Source organism: Poecilia formosa, unplaced genomic scaffold (genome assembly GCF_000485575.1).
Source record: "Poecilia formosa unplaced genomic scaffold, Poecilia_formosa-5.1.2 Scaffold368, whole genome shotgun sequence".
Lineage (NCBI taxonomy): Eukaryota > Metazoa > Chordata > Actinopteri > Cyprinodontiformes > Poeciliidae > Poecilia > Poecilia formosa.
Genome location: NW_006800307.1, coordinates 4,933 through 7,456, shown reverse-complemented (window position 1 = coordinate 7,456; position 2,524 = coordinate 4,933). Strand labels below are relative to the sequence as shown.

Sequence of the window (2,524 nt, the reverse complement as noted above, 5' to 3'; positions counted from 1 at the left end):
ATAAACGGTCCGATACCCGGTCTGATAAACGGTCTGATACCCGGTCTGATATACGGTCCGATACCCGATCCGATAAACGGTCCGATACCCGGTCTGATAAACGGTCTGATACCCGGTCCGATACCCGGTCCGCCTGGTGGAGGGAAACCCGCCGACCACCAGCATGACAGCCTGAGTCTGCCGTTGTCGGGGTCGGCTCAGAGCTGGGAGGAAACGTTCGCCATGGAAACAAGAGCAACAGCAGAAAAGAGCAAACAGGTTCACTGCAGTATTCAAGAATTCATCCGTTCATCCTAAAGGGGATTAAATGCTGCTGTCAATCAGATTATTTAACGTTCTTCAGATTTGCTGTAGATTCTGATGGTTGTGCCCAGAAAGGAGCTCCTGTAGCAGTCTGTGTTACAGCGGTTCAAAAACAAGCCTCTGACTGAAGATGTTCATTTTCTTGATTTTTATGAGTTCCATCCTCATCTCCAGAGGTTCCACAGCCGTCCCCAGACCAGAACCAGAACCAGAACCAGCCCTGGTTCTCCACAGGGTCCCGCTAACCGAATGTCTGCAGCAGCAGATTGTGGATTCAGCCTTAGATCAATAGAAACCAAACAATATTTGACTCCACACAAGCAGCTGGACAGTTTAGGTCCATGTTCATAATTTAAGTGCAGTTCTTTATTTTACTGTTTATAGTTTTTATGGACAGTTTGTGATTTTTGTCACTGTGGAGAAAAAGCGACATATTTACCTGCTTGGTGTTTACCAGAGGCACGAAACTCTGAAAACTGTTTATATCTCTATATCTTATGAAGTTGTGCTTTACGCAGCCTGGTTGATTCGCTTTAAGCTAGCAGTTGGAAGCACGGCTAATTCATGTTTTCTTTTTTTGTAAAATTTTAAAATTTGGACCTAATCCTGTCTGGACTCTACGATCATCAGATTCATCTGACCCGTCCCTTCGACTCCTGCTGACTGCAGTCATCTGAGTGTTTCTGCAGATGACAGGACTTGGACTTGTGCTGGGAGTCTGAAGTTTACAGCGTGAAAAGGCCTGGTGAGAGCGCAGAGCCCTGAGGCGCTCCTTCGCTGTCAGACTGTCAACATGCCGACTGCTGAGGCCTCCGTCTGTCTGCTGGACATTCTGACAAAGCAAATCCAGCTGAATTGTGTTAAAGGTTCAGAATACATTCGCCAGATGAAAACTGTGGAGCTGCTGTGTCTAAAATCCTGCTGGTTCTGTCCCTGAATACCAACAAACCAAAACTCAAACCGACTGAGGAGCTGAACCAACAGAAAGTAAATATCAGCAACAAGGTTGTCATTTTCTGCGCTTCTGTTCATTTCGGGCTGCTGGGAGTAGAAACAAGAAGCAGCTAAACTTATGACTGAATTAGTTGATGAGAGAAAACAGAATTACTTTTCTGATCCATTAATGTTCATTGATTAGTGTTCAGCCCGGCGAACACGCTCCGGGTCGCTGTGAGCTGAGCGGCTGATGGCAGCAGAGCTCACAGGAGGCCCAGCCAACATCTGCTGCATCTGTGTTTGTGTGTGTGGCAGAGGTGGGTTGTTAACATGCAAATAAAGCAATTAAAATTCATTCAACACACAGCCGGCTCGCACACAAACACACTGAAACACTCCGCATGCATACAGATGGAAGCGCAGCAGACAATGAATCCAGACGAGCAGCAGAAACAGAAGCTCAACGGGCGTCGGTGCTGACCACAGATCAGATTTACAGTTTGTTTTTACAGTGTCATGAAAACACAGCCGGTCCTGGATTCCTCTCATACCGACAATCTGAGTCCAGGATGGATGTTTATAGGAGATGCCAGCAGGTTTCTGGTGCAATCGACCGTCCTGCAGGTCGAATCGGGTTCTTGGCTCGACCCGCCGTGTGCTGGACTGTTGGACCGTCTGCTGGTGCGACTCAACATGAATATCAGGTGCTAACTGCCTGATAATCGGTGCTGATGTGGTGGCAGCAAAAGCCAGGAAATGGACATTGGAGCAGGAGGGGCAGCTAAAACACACTGACTGAATCCTGGTGGATCCTTTTCCTTCTCCAGAGTCAGAAACGTGCAGAGCAGCAGATCTGCTCTAGCCGCCTCGTTTTCCATCGTTCAACATGCCGCAGATTACTGGACTGACTGGATAGTTTGGTAAAGTTCTTAGGCTGGACCAGTCAACCCAACTTAACCAACCAAACCAGTGACTGATCAAGCTCGACTCAACCAACTGACCAGTCCAACCAAACCAACTGACCAATCCAACCAAACCAACTGACCAATCCAACCAAACCAACTGACCAATCCAACCAAACCAACTGACCAATCCAACCAACTCAACTTGCCAACTAAAGGTGTAATAAAATGCATATTTGTACCATAAATATCCAGATCAGCTCCATCAGTTTGTGACACAGAATCAATAATCGAATATCTGAGCCTGTGAGTGTTTAAGGAGTGAGCAGCCCTGTTCACTCTGGAGGGTCACATCAGTGATTTACACATTTTGTATTCTTACA

At 46.9% G+C, this 2,524-nt stretch overlaps 1 protein-coding gene across 2 annotated transcripts in view; it reads left to right on the top strand.

Moving 5' to 3' along the window:
- Positions 1-2,524, top strand: part of LOC103153967 (netrin receptor DCC-like) — a 129,202-nt gene that overhangs the window by 122,135 nt on the left and 4,543 nt on the right. The window lies entirely within an intron of this gene.